This window comes from Oryctolagus cuniculus, chromosome 11 (genome assembly GCF_051225735.1).
Source record: "Oryctolagus cuniculus isolate XC-2025 breed Fujian yellow rabbit chromosome 11, ASM5122573v1, whole genome shotgun sequence".
In the NCBI taxonomy this organism is placed as follows: Eukaryota; Metazoa; Chordata; class Mammalia; order Lagomorpha; family Leporidae; genus Oryctolagus; species Oryctolagus cuniculus.
In genome coordinates, this window is record NC_142877.1 from 76,236,584 (window position 1) to 76,258,460 (window position 21,877).

Here is a 21,877-nt window from a genome sequence, read left to right on the forward strand (position 1 = left end):
GATGCCCTTGAGGAGCAGCCGCCTCCTTCAATCACCGTCTAGAATCTCGCCTGATGGGCGGGGCCATGCCGGCCTCGGGCGGAGACAGATTCTCCGCCTTCCTCAAGCTTGGTTGAGAGGTCTGCCTGCAGTTCCAAGTGAACAGCTGTTTGAAAGCCGGCGCCAGAGGTGGCTGTGCGTCCATTGGAGGACTTGTGAGCCAATTACGAAAGGGTGGACTCTGGAGTGGGCGGGCTTATAAGTTCGCTAGAGAGCCATAAGCACCTGGTCTGCTATCTTTGATCAGTAAGCAAAGCGGGATCCCTAGCACCACTGGGGCAGAAACAGGAGCTGTGGCTCTTAACCTTGACCGTTTCCACTCCTAAACTCCACTTCTCGGCTACAGCACTCAAGCTCCGTGTTTCCTCACAGCACTCTTGCCTTAGAGATTTTTGCATTTGCCCTTCTTTCTTAAGGCGCTGGTTTCCCAATAGCCAGATGTGTTGCTTTTGCTTTGTCGTATTGCTCCCTACGTCCTGCCTTGTGTAAGTGTGGTTTTAATTACTAAAAAGATGCCACATGTTCTCCCATGTGTATTCACTGACTTCCTTGACTATGAATGCTTTTTCACTGAGGTCTGTGTTAACCTGTCCTTTAGGGCAGCACCACCTGTCTTCTATAAAACCCATTATTATATCGATCTCCGCTGGTTAAAGGGTTCCCGTGAGCATCAAATGTTGGCAGCAGCAGGTTCATCATAGCCTTCTAATTAGTGCTTTCCTATGTGTATTTGCGTATAAAGTGCTTGTTCAAGGCAAAAAAAAAAAAAAAAAAGGATAATCATTACAAGAACTAAGGATGAAACAGTTGGAAATGCATATTCTAAAATTAATACAATCCTTCTGTAACATATAAGTAATGATTCAAGATAGACCATACTTAAGTATGAAACCAACTATTATAAAATTTTAAAAGAAAATAGGATTAAGTCTGTGAGCAGTTTACTAAATATTTCTTAGTTAATATACCAAAAGCAAGATCCATCCATGAACAAATTAGCAAATTAGACTTTGGAGCCCACACTGTGGCGGAGTGGGTAAAGCCACCGCGTGCAGTGCCGGTATCCTGTATGGGTGCCGGTTCGAATCCCAGCTGCTCCACTTCCAATCCAGCTCTCTGCTATGGCCTGGGAAAACAGTAGAAGATGCCCCAAGTTCTTGGGCTCCTGCACCCACGTGGGAGACCCAGAAGAAGCTCCTGGCTCCTGGCTTCTGAATGGCACAGCTCCAGCTATTGAGGCCATCTGGGGAGTGAACCAGTGGATGGAAGACCTCTCTCTCTCTCTGCCTCTGCCTCTCTGTAACTGTGTCTTTCAAATAAATAAATAAATCTTTTTTTAAAAATTTAAACTTGACCAAAATTGCAATGTGTTATTTGCAAAGCAATATTAATAGAACAAAGGAAATCTGCAAACTTTAAATAAACATTGTCAAAGAAATATATATGACAATATTCTTCTATCTAGAATATATGAGGGTCACTAAAATGTTCATAAAAATGGAATTAAAAGATAACATATTTTCCATGACGTTTGAGGATCCCTCATATAAAGAAATCACAATTGAATAAGAAACAAGCAACTCAATAAGAAATTAGACAAAAGATTTAAGTAAACAAACACATTGTTAAGTTCATTTCTTTACCTTTTTGTTAGGCTTGATTTTGTGGCTTGACTAGGCCAGTGGAACAGTTTTTTTTTTTATTATTATTACTTATCTGTTGCTCCCCCTCTTCGCGGAGGAACGACACAGGACCCTGCGCTGTTCTTTTGTCTGCTTGGCCCTTCCCGGGTTTGCTGCTGGTTCTTCCCGGGTTGGCTACGGTCCCTTCCACCTCCATGGAAGGGCGGTTCCCCCTGCCACTTTCCCCACTTCCGCGGGGGAGCGGCACACCGCCAGCCAGCCGGCCCTCTCGGGGGCTGCTCAGATGTTATCCGGATGTTCCCCTTAGATGTTCCTGGTGCATGGTGTCTCTCTCCTCCTTTATAGTCCTCTTCCACCAATCCCAACTCTGCTACCCACACGCTGAGTACGCTGCTCTCCTCCAATCAGGAGCAGGATCAGCTCCTGCAGGTTACTGGTTGAACTGGAGGCAGCTGTGTAAAAGTTGTTTTTACTCCTCTCCCAGCGCCATATTGTGGGAGAGCAGGTGCATAGAATAAGTCTTAATTCCAGTAACTTAGTCTAGTCCGAGTTGCTCCCCACACTTATCCTGGTTCTTTAAGAGTCACAATATGTCTATAACATTCCCTCACTCTTTCCCACTACCAACACGTCCCTGCCATTCTCCTAAAAAGCAATAAAAGATTACTTCACAACAGAGACTTTTTGAACATATTTCCTGATTTCCTTGGACTGTTTATATTAAAATATGATTGGAAAAAGATAAAAGTGAGGAAACTATTTATTAAACAGAGAACCAGAACTAGATTGTTTGAAAACATCTGGCCTCTTCAGAAAAGGTGCTAAAATTAAGAAACGTTTTCTGAGATATTTGGTTTAGAGATAATGCAAAGGTATGCCTACATAACCTTTTATTATGACCTCAGGGGAGAAAAATGTTCAGTCACACAAAGGGTTCTTTAGAAAGGTTAAATGCATGTTTCATAGATACTTAGGGTGGGAAGTATCACTATGCTCCTAAATCTGTATATTTGAAATACATGGACCTTATATACCTTAAATAAAATTCAAAACAAACAAACAAAAAATGTATGACCAAATTTCCAACATTCATCCAAATGGATTTCACAAGTGTTTTGGAGCAGTGAGTTCTTTGAGCCTCCCATTTTTCCTTATCTTGAACAGGAATCTTGGTGGCAGTTATGACTGTTTAATCATCATATGTTGAATGTGTGTGAAGTGTGTGTGCGCACTGGGGGAGCACTGCAAATAAATTGCCTATATCTGTTCCTCAGTTCCAAAGCCTTTTTAGTGTTTGCCATAGAACTGGCCTACATCCAGTAGTGAAATGTCATCTGTTCTCTACTACTGTGTCATTAAGTACTCCAGAACCTTGTGGCTTCAATTTACAACATGTATACCTTACAGTTTGTGTAGGCCAAATCCCGAGGCAGCACAGTAGGGTCCTCCATGTATGATTTCTAGAGGCTGCAATCATGATACCAGTCAGTGCTTCAGTCATCACAAGGTTCATCTGGAAAGCTACCCACTTTCAGTCTCACTCAGATGGCTGCTGCCACAATTCAATTCTTCTAAAGCTGTTTGCAAGAGGCCAACTTTTGTTACATTATGCAGGGTTTTGAGAGAGGAAGAGGGGCCTCACTGCTAGTTCATTTCCTAAATGCCTCCAAGGGCTGGCACTGGGGCAACTGAATCCAGGAATCAGAAACTCAATCCAGATTTCCCACATGGAACAACTACCTAAGCCATCACTGCTCCCTTTCAGGTTCTGCATTAGGAGGAAGTGGGAGCCAGGAACTGGAGCTGAGAAATGAACCCAGGCACTCCAGTGCGAAATACCAGGTTAAATGCTCATCCTCATGTAGACTTTTCAAGAAGGCTGCTCATTGTGATCAAGAAAGAATAAAGACGGCACAGGCAAGAATGAAATCTTAGTCTCACATGTTAGTATTAGAAGTACCACTCAGCTGTTCATTTCCATTTAATTCTTATTAAGATTAGGCTATCAATCAGATAAGCCTGGCCTTTTCATTACTTGGGAAATTTGTTTTAACCTTTCCAATTCTTTACTAATTCTAATTGGGTACTAGTATAGGTGAAATAATCGAATAGACATGTAAATTTTATGAGATAAAATGATTTGAAATATTTTTGGTGGTATTAAGTATGAACACATAGACTGAAGGATACACAATGATTATTTCTCTGGAGAAAGGGAGAGGGAGGTGTGGATTATGGAGACAATATTTTTTATGTCTCAATACAATTAAGGACCTCTGAGAAAATCTTACTGACCTTGGGGACTGGACCAAAAATTGTGCATTATAAGATAATTTATGGCTTCAAAGACAGTGAGAATGAATGAGAGACAGATCAAGTGTTACATTCCAAGGGAGGATGAGTCCCAGGACCTCAAAGACACCATTTGCTTTTAACTTTGGAGATGTCACTTTCATTTTTCCCCTGGAGAGACTTATTTACTTTCCTAAGTGCGAGGACATGGAATTATTCTCATAACATTTTCAAGGACACTCTCTCAGAAGTTGAGGACAAGAGTTTCCTCTCTGTCTTCTATAAACACCAAGATTCATTTTGTTGTTGTTTTGATATTTCTTTGGTTATAATAGACTCTCATGCCTGTAGGATGACATCTTGTCCTTAACATCATCTCAGGAATAGGAACTTAGGAAAAAAGAAGCCAGTGCAATTGTTTGCTGTAGGAAATAATAACCTCTTTAATTTCAGAAACCTCATATCTGAATTTTGGATAATATAAATAATTATAGATATATGAATATTCTCAGAGGTTTACATGTGCATTTCAATTATATTTGTATTATCTTATTTCTTGATAAAATAATATCTGAAACAAATATAACTAAATATTTACATGGTTCAACCTGGTAAGATATGCAGTAACTAATATATTAGTGTCATATTTTAAAAGAAGCAAATAAAACTATCTTTCATCAACATTTTGGTACAGTCAAGAAAAATATGCTGAAAGAAAAATTTGACCTTCACACACATTTTTCTGTAGTGAAAACATGAAAGCAGTAATTTTACTCTGAAATGTATAAGGAAGTTGTCTGCTTTTCAAAAATGAAACCTTACTGCTCTATACTTATAAACTTCTGAGAAATAATTCATACAGTTGTCAATATTCTGATTTGAGAAAAAGCTTATTTTAAAGATTATAATTTTAATTAATAAATGTATTTTGTAAAACAATCAATTTTTAAAGCAAATCAGATTTTCAAGAGTTAATTTTAAATTTTTTTAAATAGATGATTTTGTCCATAGGGATAATAGTGGCTTATAAAAGTGGCAGAAAGGTGAAGCAAGTGTGCATTCATGTCATCTGTATGGCACATGATATTTTGGAATTTAAAAATTATATAACTACAAGGATCACACGCTCCCAGTTATAGCAGAAGACAGTGCCGATTTCCAAACGGGAATTTCTCCAGATTGGAAGAATTGCCCTTGAATAGTTTAATTACCAATCCTGTAACCACAGTCTATTTATTAATTACTTGAAGTGCTCCCAAATCGTATCACCAGTCATTATTTTAAATTTTAATATGGTTGAAGATTTTACCTGTGGGGATCTATTAAGGGAGAGGAAAAATTTAATCACATAGCTCAATGACTTAAGTCGGCGGTCAGCATACCCAGTGAATTAGTTACTAATGCATTCAACCAAAGACATTAGAATATGGAGGATTATTTGAATCACTGAAAGAAGTCCAGAGACATCCAATCCAGTAGTCACAAAGTGGGCTCAGTGATGTAACTGGGGACACATTTTTCAAACTTCTTTTTTCTACCAATTTTCATGTGGCACATTATGTTAAAGTGTAGTCTGCAGATGGCTCCTGTTGCTCAAAATCTTTTAATATTAGTCTTACAGGTAGAAAGAAGGTAAAAAGGGCAGACAAGTAAATATTTAACTAAGATTTAAAGAGAAAACCTTCTAGATATCCTAACTATAATTTCATTAGCTATAAATCAGTGCCACATGATTGTCCTCACTTATAAGGGAGTTTGACAAAGATAGTATTTTTGGCTGAGAATATTTCCTCACTGTGAAAACTGGGATTCTGTTATTAAGGAAGAGTAGCAAATTGACAGTGGATAAGCAACCTACTAATGTGATAACAAATTAGTATCTTCTCTGGGTCATTGTGAATTTGGATTCTAAACAATGCATCTCATTAAAAAAGATTAACATGCAGTCGGTATTCACTGTGTTTTTAAAAAACGATGACAGCACTTTTTGTGCTAAATAATTATAAACAAAAATTTTATGAAATGGGAATAATCACCCCAAGCATATATGAGGGAATTATAATATAAATAATTAGCTCATGGTCACTCAGATACCACATGTGGTTAGATTCTGTAGCGTTAAAGTCCTCATGGTGATACAGTAATGACCAAATAAAGGTCTACACGGAGACCTCAATATGGTAAATCTCCAATTAAATTCAAATATTATTACTATTTGAACTTTGCCACATTTTTAACAAAGATAATTATTTATTTATTTAAAGACAGAGCAACAGAGAGGGAGAGACATGGGAGATTATATATATGTGTATATATATAAAAAGCTATATATCTTCCATTCCCTAGTTCGCTCCTCAAATGACTGCAATAGCTGATTTGAGCCAGACTGAAGTCTGGAGCCAGGAACTCCATCCTGGTCTGCCATGTGAGTGGCAGGAGCCCAAGCACTTAGGCCATCATCTGTGTCTTCCAGGGTGTATTAGTAGGAAGCTAGATTGGAAGCAGAGGAGTAGGGACTTGAACTGGCACTGCGATATTGGATTCTTGCATTGAAAGCACCTTAACTACTGCACCACAGGACAAACCCTATTTGCCCTATTTTTAAAATATTCTGGAAAAGGCCGGCGCCACGGCTCACTAGGCTAATCCTCCACCTTGCGGGGCCGGCACACCAGGTTCTAGTCCCGGTCGGGGCGCCGGATTCTTTCCCGGTTGCCCCTCTTCCAGGCCAGCTCTCGCCTGTGGCCAGGGAGTGCAGTGGACGATGGCCCGAGTACTTGGGCCCCGCACCCCGTGGGAGACCAGGATAAGTACCTGACTCCTGCCATCGGATCAGCATGGTGCGCTGGCCGCAGCCGGCGGCGGCCATTGGAGGGTGAACCAACGGCAAAGGAAGACCTTTCTCTCTGTCTCTCTCTCTCTCACTGTCCATTCTGCCTGTCAAAAAAATAAAAATAAAAAAATAAAAATAAATATTCTGGAAAAAAAGGTGCTTAGATTAGTATTTTTTTTACACATAGACAATTCTGAGAAATTTAAAGCATATGACTTTCCATAAATACATTAGTGAATTATTAAAATTTCAAGATAGTTAGAATAAACACAAAAAGCAGGGCAGCCAACAAAATTTCATTTTCCTGCTGATAATTTAAAAATAAAATATTTTCACTAAAAATTTCAAACTGAAATTTTGGAACCATTTTATCATTCTTCAATAAAAACACAAACTGTCTTGTTAAACCTTCACAGGAGCCAATAAAATAAATGAGCCAGTTGTTTCACTTCCACTTTTTAGAAATGATAAAATTAAAACTCTGCTTGATTAAATAACCCACTAATTCAAAAGCCCAAGGACCTTGCAAAGGAGGGGCTAGAATTCATTCTGGTGATACGAAATTCTGAATCCAGTGCTTTAAGCACAGGTTGCAGTGAAATTATAATGACATCTTAACCTGTATTTTCCTGTTGATTCAGAAAGTAAACAAGGAAATAAGTATTCAATCAATTTTAAAAAATAAAAATATATTTTCTTTTACAGCCGAGTGGTTTTTCAATATCCTGATTGTTCACTTGAATGCAGAACAGTACAAAAATCACTACTTCTAGTGTTTTTTAAAAAAGATTCATTTATTTATTTGAAAGGCAGAGTGAGAGAGAGAGGGAGCTACAGAAAGAAAGAGATCTTCAAATAGCTGGTACAATCCCCAAGTGGCTGCATCAGCCAGGGCCAGGCCAGCCTGAAGCCAGGAGCCTGGAACTTCATTCAGGTTTCCCATGTGGGTAGCAGGGGCCCCCTGCTTTCCCAGGTGCATTAGCAGGGAGCTGGTTCAGTGGTAGAGCAGTTGGGACTTGGATCTGTATTGTGACACGGGGTGGCAGAATTGTAATCAGCAGCTCAACCCACTTTCAGTTTTCATGCATTAAAAACAGACTCAAACACAGGTCAAAAAAGGCTAGTGAAAAAAACTCAAACTCTTATTTCAAATATTGCTTCTCCAATTGATTTGCTGAATGCCCCCAAGTACATGACTCATAATACATTTGTGTCATTTTCTTGTAGTAAAACGGAAAGTAAACTGCTTCTTTTTTTTTTAACCTTGCATGGGTGTTATATGAACTAATTAGTCAAGTTTAATTAGCAGGTAAAGACATGTTCTAATTAGTCAGTTACAGAATAGACAATTGACTGGTCAAGCTCCCTAACATTTGCTAAAAAGTAGTATTGACTGAAAAAAAAATACAGATTTATTGTAAGTTATTTTAGTAAATTTAAACCACATTTACTGGACAAAATAAATACTTGTTAGCCTTTCTCTTAAGAAAGAATTACCTCTTCTGTTTTTAGTGAGTTCCTGAGAGGTTGGAACTAAATAGATCATTATTAGAATTTCTTTATTACAGATACTTATAAGAAATTATGGCATATAGCTTCAGCATGAAAATGTACCATTCATTTCCTGGAAGCCTACCATATATTTAATTCCTTTCTTTAATCCACTTGCCCTGTTACCCTGTCTTTGAATATTTCTAGTGAGCCCACTACATGTAAGTGTATAGGTGAGTACATATTCATTGCAGACAAAAATGATCAATATTTTCAATCGGAGGTTGTTTAAATCCATTATATGTAGAACTCATGGACATGGAAGGCCAATTTAATATTAAAGTATACAAATGTAAACATATAAGACATAAGTGGTAGCTCAGTGAATGATCAGAAACTGAATACACATGTAATCTCAATCTGAGTTAAGAAATTAACCTTTTCTTTTTTTATTTGAAAGAATTACAGAGAGAGGTAGAGACAACGAGAGAGGTCTTCCATCTGCTAGTTCACTCCCCAGATGGCTGCAACAGCCGAAGCTGAGCCGATCCGAAGCCAGGAGCCAGGGGTTTCTTCAGGGTCTCCCACGTGGGTGCAGGTGCCCAAGGACTTTGGCTGTCTTCTACGGCTATCCCAGGCCATAGCAGAGAGCCGGATTGGAAGAGGAGCAGCCGGGACTAGAACCCGTGCCCATATGGGATGCCGGCGCTTCAGGTCAGGGCTTTAACCCAATGTGCCATAGCAAATTAACCCACGGCCCCCAAATTAACCAATTTTAACACATACATTCCTGTCAACACCTTTTCAATACACATCACATTTATCTATTGAAAGGCAGGAAGAGAGAGAGAGAGAGAGAGAGATCTTCCTTCTGTTGGTTCACTCCCCAATGGTTGCAATGGCCAGGGCTGGGCCAGACTGAAGTAAGGAGCTAGGAGCTTCATCTTGGTCTCCAAGGTGCGTGCAGGGACCTAAGCACTTGGGCCATTTTCTGCTGCCTTCCTGGGCCATTAGAAAGAAGCTGGATGGGAAGTGGAGCAGGTGGGACTTCATTGAGTGCCATTATGGGATACGTGCTTTGCAGCAATGGCTTGATTTGGCTTCTGGCTGTGGCTCCTGATGCCAGCTTCCTGCTAATGTAGGCTTTAGAAGGCAGTAGTGATGACTCAAATGATTAGATTCCTCACACCTACGTGGGAGACATCGATTGAGTTCCTGGCTTTTGTATCTTTGGGGAGTGAAACAATAGAAAGTCTCTCTCATGAATTTAAAAAATTTTGAACGCAGTTCCAAAAAAATTAGATGCATAAACTGCCGGTGAACATACAAAAAGTGCTCAACATTATTGATCAACATAATATAAATTAAAACCACATTTTGATACTTTTTCATACCCACCAAAATTGCTAAAAGACTGATTAGCACAAATATGTTGAGCACATTTTCATAGGATTCTTGGCAATTTATGTATTTCCTTTTGAGAAAATAAGATTCTTATGTATGTCCTTTATTTTGGCAAAGATTTGTGATTCTAATTCTAGATTATTTGAATTTTTCATTTTTGTGCAAACTTCATTCTTTTGTGAATACTTTAGCTTATGGAAATCCTGAAATAAAGCAGTTCAAATCTGAGTCTTCATTTTCAAACTTTTTTTGTTTATTGCAGATCCTTTGTAAGTATTTGGATTTGAAATGTCTGACCTTGAGGGACCATTTTTTTTTTTTTTTTTTTTTTTTTTGACAGGCAGAGTGGACAGTGAGAGAGAGAGACTGTTGGTTCACCCTTCAATGGCCGCCATGGCTGGCGCGCTGCAGCTGGCGCACCACGCTGATCCGAAGGCAGGAGCCAGGTGCTTCTCCTGGTCTCCCATGGGGTGCAGGGCCCAAGCACTTGGGCCATCCTCCACTGCACTCCCGGGCCACAGCAGAGAACTGGACTGGAAGAGGGGCAACCAGGACAGAATCCGGTGCCCCAACCGGGACTAGAACCCGGTGTGCCGATGCTGCTAGGTGGTGGATTAGCCTATTGAGCCGTGGCGCCGGCCAACCATTTTTCTTTTAAAGTTGATTTGTATGTTTTTTCAAAAAGATCCTAAAGGTATTTGAGTTAATATTTCATTAAACTATAGATCAATTTGAGAAAGTAGGCAACTTAATAACATTGAATCTTTTAATGAATTATATTTTAATAATCTTTAGCACATTATAGTTCTACATTATTTGAGTAAAAATCAGTTATCAGCAGGTTGATGCCCCAGTGAGGTTCTGCATAGAATGATTTCTTGCCTCTCAACAGTTTCTGGCGTTGGCTGAGAATCTCAACATCCTTGGTTGTGGTGGCATAACTTCGGTCTTTGCATTAGCATCACATGGTGTTCTTTCTGTGTTTTTCACATAATCTTTTAAGAGCTACATTTACATTGGATTAAAAGCCCATCCTTCTCCAGCATGCCCTTATCATAATTTAAATAATAATATATTGCTCTATATAAATCTATAATTTGAGATAATGGGGTTAGGATTTCAATATATATTTTTAAGGAGATAAATTAAGCCTATAACAAAAGTGTTTTATAATTTTATTGGAGAGATCTTGTATAAGTTTTTGAAATGTTTATTTCTGTATTTATTACTTTGGATGCTATTATAAATAATATTTTTGCTTTTTATTTTTATATTATATGGAGATAAAATTGATTTTTTATATTAACCTTGTGTCTCACACAATTGCTAAATTTTCTCCTTGATTTATTTATTTGAAAGTCAGAGTTACAGAAAGAGAGGAAGAGACAGAGAGAAAGATTTTCCATCCACTAGTTCACTCCCCAGATGGTTGCAATTGCCAGGACTGAGCTAAGCCAAAGCCAGGAGCCAGAAGCTTCACCTGGGTCTTCCACATGGGTGACAGGAGCCCAAGTACTTGGGCCATCTTCTGTTGCTTTCTCAGGCCATTAGCAGTAAACTGAATGGGAATTGAAGAGCTGGTACTTGAACTTGCACTCATGTGGGATTATGGCATTGCAGGCTTTGACGTTACCTGCTATGCCACAATGCCAGCCCCTGACTACATTCCTATTTCTCTAAGTTTTAAAGCACTTTATACATACTTCTGTTTGTAAATATAGTAGTTTTACTGTTTATTCATTTATTTGAAAGGGAGAGAGGGAGAGACATTGAGAGATACACACACACAGGGAGGGAGGGAGGGAAGGAGAAAGAGAGAGAGAGAGAGAGAGAGAGCGATCTTCCATCCACTGGTTCACTCCCCACAAAAGCCACAAAAGCCACAAAAGCCAGGGCTGGGCTAGGCCAAAGCCAGGAGAAAAGAGTTTCATCTGGGTTGCCTACATGAATAGCAGAGGCTGAAACACTTGGGCTTTCTTCTGTTTTCCCTGGCACATTAGCAAGGAGCTGGCTCAGAAGTGCACCAGATGGGACTTGAACTGGCGTCCATATGGGATGCTGGTGCCACAACACCAGTCCTTGTTTTACTACTTATTTCTTTGCCATATACTTTTTTTTTCTCAGTCATATTTGCACTGGCTATGGTTTCCAGAAAATGTTAAATGGGAGTGATGAACTATTGGGGCTGATACTGATCTTAAGTGAAAAGCATACAAATGATAGCAGTGGATTGTTTGTAGATGCCTCAGGCTTTACAGGGTTCCTGATTGCAGTGAAGCAAGGTCCTCTCAGTTCAGATATCTTATTGAGTTCCCTAACATTTTATGTCCTCTCACCAGGAATTAGGCAAGTCCTAAGGAAAAGTGTTGGCAAGCTATTGAAAACAATGTTCATGGCAGGCGCCGCGGCTCACTAGGCTAATCCTCCACCTTGCGGCACTGGCACACCGGGTTCTCGTCCCGGTCAGGGCACAGGATTCTTTCCCGGTTGCCCCTCTTCCAGGCCAGCTCTCTACTGTGGCCCAGGGGTGCAGTGGAGGATGGCCCAAGTGCTTGGGCCCTGCACCCCATGGGAGACCAGGAGAAGCACCTGGCTCCTGCCTTTGGATCAGTGTGGTGTGCCGGCCGCAGCACGCCAGCCGTGGCGGCCATTGGAGGGTGAACCAACGGCAAAGGAAGACCTTTCTCTCTGTCTCTGTCTCTCTCACTGTCCACTCTGCCTGTCAAAAAAAAAAAAAATGTTCATGGGTAATATATGAGGTTGCTACTCATATTGTTCAGTTTGAACTCTCTTACTGTGAACATTCTAAGTTATTTCAAAGTTTGGCAGTTTCTTGTTGTACCTGCATGTGGCATATTTAGTTAAGTCCCATCCCTCGCCAAGAATGAATGCAGCTGTGGGAATCGCCAATCCTTGGAAAGGCTCAGCATTTTCTGAAATTCAGTTAATCTGAAATTGTTTCCTTCTTTAACTCTCTTATGTGTTGAAAAATATATCCAATGTTTTAACTTCCCTAGCTTGTTATCATTGTTAGAATGAAAGCATCTGTCTCTAGTGATTTTCTACAACTTCATCACAAGCAAAAGACTGAAAATCTGTTTATCTTTTATCTATTGTGAATCTTGCAAAATGTACTATTATCATGAGAAAAAAATAACTCACAGAAAAATGTACACCCTTCCTCCTAGATTCTAAGATGTCATACCTTTTGTTGTAAGACATTTTTGGAATTTAATAGAACTTTTGACCCTTTGAAGAAAAAAAAAAACAAATAAAAACAAATAAAGTACTATCACATTAAAAGTACATTTAGTCCCAAAACTGTACCTATCTATTAGAAATAAAATAATTTACTATCATTATCATAAAAGCATGGGTTTTCAAATTGTTATCAGCAAATTTCTGCTTGTAATTCTAAATGAGCTTGTGTTGGGCATATACGATTCATCACTCATAACAAACGTGTTGTGGACAGTACAATTATGATTACCAATCAAGTGAAAAATCCTATAATTTGTTTAATTTATTCAATGCTGTCAAGTAGAAATAAAAAGCTCTACAGAGAGCTCCTGCAGCTGTGGGGATATTAAAACCTCTGGGTCCACCCACTCTCTTGAACCAGAAATAATCGCTGTGCAGTAAGGAATTCACTCATTGCTATTTGTTGGTACACATTAAGTGTCTAATAATATTAATACCAATGAAATGAAAATATATGAAATAACATCAAAGTAAGCATAATTACATTTAAGAATTCCGGTAACAATTTCAGATAGCTTTTAGGCAATCAAATTGGAATGAGGATAGAAACCCCAAATACTTTCTCACCCCAACAAACCAGTCCTTTGAGGACAATTTTCTTTAAAACTTTATGTATTTGAAAGGCAGAGTTACAGAGAGAATTGGAAAGACAGATATATCTTTTCCATCTGCTAGTTCACTTCCCAAATGGCCACAACTGCCCAGGCTGGGCGAGGCGAAAGCCAGGAGCCTGACATTCCACCAGGTCTCCCACATGGGTGGCAGGGGATCAAGCACTTGGGCCATGTTCACTAATGTGCTTCCCTAGGCACATTAGCAGGCAGCTGATTTGGAATTGGAGCAGCTGGGACTCCAACCAGCACTCGTATGGGATTCCAGCAATATGCTGCACCAAAATGCCATTTTCATGAATGATTCTAAGTATATTTTATTTAATAATGACTTTCATTTATTGCTATTATTATTAATTGTTCTTTAAAGTACCTCCTAATGTTGGATAAAAACTAAGACAATCTCTGGTTCCTGTTATTACTTGAGAGGGAACAATCAAATAATTTAAGAACCCAAAAAATTAAGAAATCAATTTGTATAGATTTAAGTTTAAATTATTTATTTTATGAAAAACTTAACTAAACATTGATATTACATTATTAAACAAGTATTGTTACATTGTAATTTTAATTTTTGAGAGAAAGAAAAATGATAATTTCTGTTGTGGGTCATTGAAATATTCATGGTGAGCTAAAATATTAACACTAAGTGGGAAAACAAAAATGAAACAACAATCAATTAAACTATTTTCCAGTTACTAAGAGAAATCTATGGTGCTTAAGGGTCTAAAATACTACCTTTCACATAGTCACCATTTATTACATGTTTTATTAAATTCACTAATTTTACTTATCTTTATAATTTGTGTTAAATGTATAAGTACTATATAATAGGGGTAGGTTCTCTGCAGCCATTATTTAATTTAAGCAAGAGATAATTTAAATAATTATGAATATACTATTACCAGCCAGGTAAGGATGGGGAAACTAAAGTTACACAGTAATTGGTAGATGTGCTATTGTCAGTGCCTACAGCTGTGCTATAAGCTCCAATGAATGTGTCTCTAATATGTGTATATGAGTGTGTATCTACAAGGATATATTGAAAGTTGCTCTATATTTGATAGAATTTTTCTTCCAGTTTATCTGTACTATCTTTATTGTATGGTATGATTAATTATATGGATATTACATTTGAGATGACTATTATTTTAATACCATAGGATATTTATAAGGTATCAGAAGAGCTAATAGGAAACATTTAACCAGGCTGCCAAGTTTTATTAGGGCTCATGTATTTATTGTGACTTTGTAATTTTTTTTTTGACAGGCAGAGTGGACAGTGAGAGAGAGAGAGACAGAGAGAAAGGTCTTCCTTTGCCGTTGGTTCACCCTCCAATGGCCGCCAAGGCCGGCGCACTGCGGCCAGTGCACCATGCTGATCCAAAGGCAGGAACCACGTGCTTCTCCTGGTCTCCCATGGGGTGCAGGGCCCAAGCACTTGGCCATCCTCCACTGCACTCCTGGGCCACAACAGAGAGCTGAACAGGAAGGGGGGCAACCGGGAAAGAATCCGGCGCCCTGACGGGGACTAGAACCCCGGGTGCCGGTGCTGCTAGGTGGAGGATTAGCCTATTGATCTGTGGCGCCGGCCTATTGTGACTTTGAAACTGGCAACACATCTTATAAACTTAAGCTAAAGATTTTCTCAAATTAAAACACATGCAGGATCATTGTGAATAGGAAACTGTAAGACCACATATTGGTGTATTTCAAGTTATTTGTTCCCATAAAATTACTATGCTTGAATTTCAAGTTTAGCTTAGGACTTTTCAACATTTTGATCATTTGTCCCTAATAATTTTCAGTCATACTCCCTGTCTGGCCTTTCTCTCCACATCAGAGTTCTGTTGCCAGAGTTCAGAATAATCAAGTTGAAGACCATAATAGCTACTATGTTTGAAATTTTTTAGAAAGAGAATGAAGGGCTTTTAGATAAATTCTGTTCCCTTGTATCAATACAGTGATTTAGAACAAAATCCAGCAGTGTTTATCATTTTTTCCTTATTTCCTCAATTACAGGATCTCTGTCTTTCCTTATAATGAAAATGAAACTAGAAGTCATCACCAAAGGAATTATAAGCATTTCCACACTTAATTGAATACTGGAGCACATAAAACTTCACTGTAAATTTCTTGATTAAATTTTCCACACTTTCCGACTATTGCCTTTTGTCATTTAAATACTTCTTGTGAAAGGGCAAGGAACAAATTTAATTTAGGATCTAATTTTGAATGGGTCTGATTATTGTTACAATAATAGTCCAGTTAAATAAGATGTGGTATGTAGGATTTATTAAGTTCGAACTCCAGAGTGTAAGCATTCTCCTAAAAGAAAGATGATTTGATGGTTCTAACACTAGTTACGTGGTTAAGAATATGTTTAAAAAGAGACTCATTTCTTAGGAGGTGCATTTAGAGAGAATCTGAGCCTCTGCATTTGATGATTTAGCTGTGCCGCATTAGAATGCTGCTTGGTCCAGAAGTCATATGGGATTCTCTGCCAATACCAGTTATGGGAAGTTTAGGTACACCTGTCAGGATGATTAATTTTGTTCAGTATAAGCATTTTATCCACAGCTAGATTATAAAGGCTGTTAGTATTTTATTCTTTTTAAAGATTTATTTTTGTTTATTTTAAAGATAGAGTTACAGAAGGAGTGACAGAGAGACAGACAGTGTTCATCCGTTGTTTTACTCCCGAAATGGCCACAACAGCTGGGACTGGGCCATGCAGAAGACAGGAGACAGAAGCTTCATACAGGGCTTCCACATGGGTATAGGAGCCCAAGGGCTTGGACCCTTTTCTTCTGCTTTCCCAGGCACATTAGCAGGGAGCTAGATCGGAAGTGGAGTAGAGGGACTTGAGCTGGCATTGCAGGTGACAACTTAACCCACTGCAGTGACAACTTAACATTTTAGAGAGTCTCTTAGATTTTCTCAGTGCTTGGAGGATGTGTGTGTCTGTGTTTTTGCATACTAAGTGGAAAAGGATGAATTTTCTATGTTTATTCAAACAATTAGCTGATTTATTCCAAAGGGAAAAAAAGAACTTCATTTACTTTCCTATGACCTATTACATGTTCAGAAATTTCACGGAAATAATTAGTTATTGAAAGAAATGCATATTTGCATAAAGAGACATCTGTAAATTTATAAGAACACTTCTATCTATGTTGCTGAAATTTATAAAACATTATTCTTTCACTTGTAGCTATTTAATTGTAAAAGGAACTCATTCAAGTAACTATGATTCTATTTACTTTATAAGTCAATAGTTGAAATTAATTAAGCTTTATATAATATAATATTTTGTGTTATGCACTTTCTAATTAATTATAATAAAATTAGCATATGTATATCAACTATAATTTTAAGAAACAGCATGTTATCAATGTTGTCAGATTTCATTAGATAAAATTCTCATCATACTTACTAATTTACTTATTTTCTGATACATAATGGAATGACAACATGATGAAGAAGAACATGCTTTATGTAAATAGACATGTCAGTTAGATGAGGATTTTGCAAGAAAATGAAAATTAAAATGGTCGTGGGGCAGATATTGGATACAAAGGCTAAGATGCCACTTAGGCCAGCACCGTGGCTCACTAGGCTAATCCTCCACCTTGCAGCGCCGGCACACCAGGTTCTAGTCCCGGTCGGGGCGCCGGAGTCTGTCCCGGTTGCCCCTCTTCCAGGCCAGCTCTCTGCTGTGGCCAGGGAGTGCAGTGGAGGATGGCCCAAGTGCTTGGGCCCTGCACCCCATGGGAGACCAGGATAAGTACCTGGCTCCTGCCATCAGATCAGTGCGGTGCGCTGGCCACAGCACTCTGGCCGCGGTGGCCATTGGAGGGTGAACCAACGGCAAAAGGAAGACCTTTCTCTCTGTCTCCCTCTCTCACTGTCCACTCTGCCTGTCAAAAAATTAAAAAAAAAAAAGATGCCACTTAATCTCATACCAAGGGTATCTGGGTTTGACTTCAGCTAGGTTTCCAGTTCTAGCTTCCTTTAAATGTGCTCCCTGGTCCTTTGCAGGCGATGGCTGTTGCGGGGGTATGGGGAATGAATCAGGATGTAAGATTTCTGTTTGTCTCTGTCTCTCTTTCTTTGTCTTTCTGCCTCTCTGATATGAAATAAATGAGTCTTTAAAAATATATGAGGATCGGCCGGCGCCGTGGCTCACTAGGCTAATCCTCCGCCTAGCGGCGCCAGCACACCGGGTTCTAGTCCCGGTCGGGGTGCCGGATTCTGTCCCGGTTGCCCCTCTTCCAGGCCAGCCCTCTGCTGTGGCCCGGGAGTGCAGTGGAGGATGGCCCAGGTGCTTGGGCCCTGCACCCTATGGGAGACCAGGAAAAAGCACCTGGCTCCTGGCTCCTGCCATCGGATCAGCGCGGTGCGCCGGCCGCAGCGCGCCAGCCGCGGCGGCCATTGGAGGGTGAACCAACGGCAAAAGGAAGACCTTTCTCTCTGTCTCTCTCTCTCACTGTCCACTCTGCCTGTCAAAAAAAAAAAAAAAATATATATATATATGAGGATCATAATATTAAAATATTCTAACTTTAAACATTTCTAACAGAAGATTTTTCAACATTTGTTGTAGGATTAGTAACAATAAAGCACTATCTGAATCCTTACAAAAGAAAGGAATTCTGCCATTTGCAAGAACATGGATGAATCTAGAGGACATATGTGAAATAAGCCAGATGCCAAAAGACAAATACTGCATGATCTCACTTGTATGGGAAATCTTAAAAAATCAAACTCAGTTAACTGACAGTAGAACTGTGGTTATCAGGAGCTAGCAGTTGAGAGAAAGGGGGAGATATTGGCCACAATTTCAGTCCTAAAATAGAGTCCTGGAGACGTAATGTACAATATGATGACTAGAGTTAATAGAAATGTAATTATTTTCAAGCAGAATTGAGAAATCCATCCTCAAGCAGAAATTTAAAATAATATACCAAAACCAAATAATACAAACAAGAGATAAAAGTGAAAGAATGGGAACTATGGGAGGACATATTTAATAGCATTTGAAATCAGGAACTAATGTATGGAAAAATGACAAATAAATGCTAATCCCCAAAACCTAGTAAATGTGGCAAATAAAAAGGTGGGGATGTTCACAACTCAGACAAACTTAAGTCCTTATAAGCAAGAAAAGATATGGTTCCAATGCAAGTGAACAGGACAAAAACTTTCATTATAGCAGGAAATTTACTAGGGAAAAATACTGCAAAGTAGATAAAATTTTAAAAGGCAAGATATGTAACAATAGCATTGCAGCAAAGCCGTATAATGAATGTCATCCTGAGGTTGGCATGTGGACTAGTGATTAAATTGACGTGCACCCATCTTATATCAGAATGCCTTTTCCAGTTCCTGCTACTCTGCTTCCAACTGTTTCTTGCTAATGCACACCCTGAGAGGTAGCAAGTGACAGCTCAAGTACTTGAGCCCTGCCACTCACGTGAGAGAACTGAACTGAGTTCCTGGCTTCTGTGTTTGGCCTGGCCCAGTCCTAGCTGTTCTGGCATTTGGGGAGAGAAACTGAAGATGGAAGATTTCTGTCTTTCAAATGACAATGAAAATAAATAAATATATTTTAAAATGTACATATTTATAAAGGAAAGAATATCATTTGAATTATGATTTACATATAATATTAGAGAATGGGATAGAGATAGTCACTGCTTGCAACTGAGTGTAAAAGTCCAATTTTCTTTCTGCCTGACATGTTTCTGATATATACTTTTTTATCATTTTACGAAATCTGCTGATAAAAAATAAATCAAAGAAAATTTAAAAATTCCAATAACTATGGGAATATATTTTTTCACACTCATTATTCCATTTACACAAGTTGAATTAAAAAGTGGAAGAATTAGAGCAGAAGGAAAAATAAATTATACTTTAGCCGTAAATGGAATACAATTTGAATTAAAAAGGAATAAACTTGCAAGGCAAGGATAGACAAAAGAAGCTTGAACACATGTGACAGAAGGAGTGATGTAATTGAAGATAATGTTACATTGTTTTCCCCAATTGATTTTTAACAAGCATTTGTTTCTTCATTGTCAAATATTATATCATATTATATTTATGTATGTATAAATCAATGTTTACAATATATCATAATGGTCATCTCAATGAAAATACTTGGGCACATAAACTATGGTAATAATCAGTTAATACTTTAATAAAACCAAATAAAAATTCTTCTAACTACTCTAGCCACCATGGTTTTAAAATTATTTATTTATTTATTTACAAGGCACAGAGACAAAGAGAGCTCCCATGTGCTGGTTCATTCTCCAGATGTCTATGATGGGTGTGGCTGGGACAAAAGCTAGGATCCAGGAACTCAAACTATGTCTTCTACATGCCCATTTACCTAAGTCATCAACACTGCCTCCCAGGGTCTGAATTCTGGGGAGGGTACAGTCAGGAGCCAGAGTTGGGACTTGAGCTCAGGTATTTTGATGTAGTACATTCAGGTTTTAAATCCTGGGATAAACAGCTGATCCACTAACTGCCGTGTATTAAGTATCACAATTTTACCAGGGCATGAATCAACAAATGTTTATTGTATTAGTGGCTTTGGACCTGAAAATATTGAATAAGATTTTTGTACCTGCATGTTAAATTTTTGAAGAATATTGAGCAATGACATATATAAAATACATACATAAGGCACAACTGTTACATATTCAAGATGATGGCTATTATTTTAACTAGAGTAAAAGAAATCTCTAGAAGTTTTTCAGAATGCTTTTTGTGAATTATTATACAGAGGTCATTGAGAATAGTTACACTGTCTCCTCAAGTGCTTACCATTTGGCTTTCATAACACACACAACTCCTACAGTGCCTCATAATTCATAGCACTTAACTAGCTGTCATACATAATGAGAAGAGATTGTTCAATATATCTGACAATAATTCAGCACGTTGTCAAACTGGATTATCAGCTCCATTAAAATCCAATTAGACACAATAATGAGATGCTTGATTAATTTCACCATATGTGGATTATAGTTTGACCTCTGGGAAAGAAGTATATATATATATATATATATACACACACACACACACACACACACACATATATATATATATATATATATATAAATCCAGAGGAAATACACATACTGCTGTGATTTGATGTGCCCCCAAAAGGCATGTGTTGAAAACTTATTCCCTAGTGCAACAATGACAAGATCATATGTGAGGGCTTTGAGAGGTGATTAGGATTAGGCCATGAGGGTTCCTCCCTTATGAATCGATCATCATCAATTATACAAAGGGGTTTAGGCTGTGAGTTTGATCTCAATTTTTCTTGTTCATGCTCTCTTAACTTTCTAACTTTTCCCATGGGTGGATGATGCAGCAAGAAGATCCTTGCCAGATATGGCCCACTTGAATTTGGACTTACCTATGCCCAGAATCATAAGAAATAAACTTATTTTCTTTACAAACTAAACACTTGATTATATCACATTATAGGAGCCTAAATAGACTAACAAACCACACATACCACCCTATCCTACATGCATATAATTACTGTAGGGAACAGTTTTATTTTAAATGGGATACCAATGATTTATATACCTGTAGCTTTACTTTCGAATTATTTTAAATACTATGATGCATTTCTGACTGTGGAACATTAATTGACATAATTTATATTTTCCTTAAAAATTACAATTTCTTATCCATGACATGAAGAAATAAAGCTTGCTTTGTACAAGTGTAAAGTAAGTGATTTAAATAAATGTAAGGCTTTTCTGGTATAACCAATTGGATCTCATGCCCTATGTACTTTGATAGCAGAAGCAATACTAATACATATTTATATGGTTCTCTGGTAATTATCATAAATGTTTCTAACCTGGAGAAAAGAAAAAAGAAACCATAGGGAAAGTCTTTTTTTTGAAGGCATCATGTAGTATTTCAGGGGACATATCTGTTATTAGTATTTTTAGGTTTTGTTCTTGTTAACTTACATTAAGTGGGCATTTTAAATTGTCTTTTTTAATTTTTATTCCTATAATAAAAGGTGAGATAATCTTTAAATAAAATATTTCCTTGAATTTTAAAGTTTCAAAAAAAAAAAAAAAACCCTCACTGCTCCAGAATCCTAATGATTTTGGTTTATATTCAAGTTCTTCTGCCTATTCTTTGTTTAACCTTCATCAAATTCTGTGTTTGTTTCCTCATCAGGAAATCACATTTCTTTTTGTGAGTAGTAATTGCAAATTTGCCGAGGAATAAACTTTCTAAATTTAAAGAACTAT

The 21,877-nt window shown here is 38.2% G+C and overlaps 1 pseudogene; it reads left to right on the top strand.

The window, feature by feature from the left end:
- The first annotated feature begins 1 nt into the window (after position 1).
- LOC149123533 (small ribosomal subunit protein eS6 pseudogene) overlaps positions 2 to 21,877 on the top strand; it is a 78,953-nt pseudogene continuing 57,077 nt past the window's right edge.